This window comes from Chaetura pelagica, unplaced genomic scaffold, assembly GCF_000747805.2.
Source record: "Chaetura pelagica isolate M959 unplaced genomic scaffold, ChaPel_1.0 scaffold217, whole genome shotgun sequence".
Classification (NCBI taxonomy): Eukaryota; Metazoa; Chordata; class Aves; order Apodiformes; family Apodidae; genus Chaetura; species Chaetura pelagica.
This window is the reverse complement of record NW_009953903.1, coordinates 335,358-335,749: the sequence shown is the minus strand read 5'-3', so window position 1 is coordinate 335,749 and position 392 is coordinate 335,358.

Sequence of the window (392 nt, the reverse complement as noted above, 5' to 3'; positions counted from 1 at the left end):
GGGGGGGTGTGGGTGGGGCTGGGGGGGGGGGTGCGGGATGCAGGGGATGTGCCAGGGTGCTGGGTGCAGCCTTGGCAGGGTGTGGGCAGGGGACCCTGCATCGTGCCCGTGTTCCTCAGCCTGGAGAAGAGAAGGCTCCAGGGAGACCTTAGAGCAGCTTCCAGTGCCTGAAGGGGCTCCAGGAAAGCTGGGGAGGGACTTGGGACAAGGGCAGGGATGAGGGGTGATGGTTTCAGGCTAACAGAGGGGAGACTGGGAGGAGATCTTAGGAGGAAACTCTTTGCTGTGAGGGTGGTGAGAGCCTGGCCCAGGTTGCCCAGGGAAGTTGTGGCTGCCCCATCCCTGGCAGTGTTGAAGGGCAGGTTGGATGGGGCTTGGAGCACTGGGCTGGT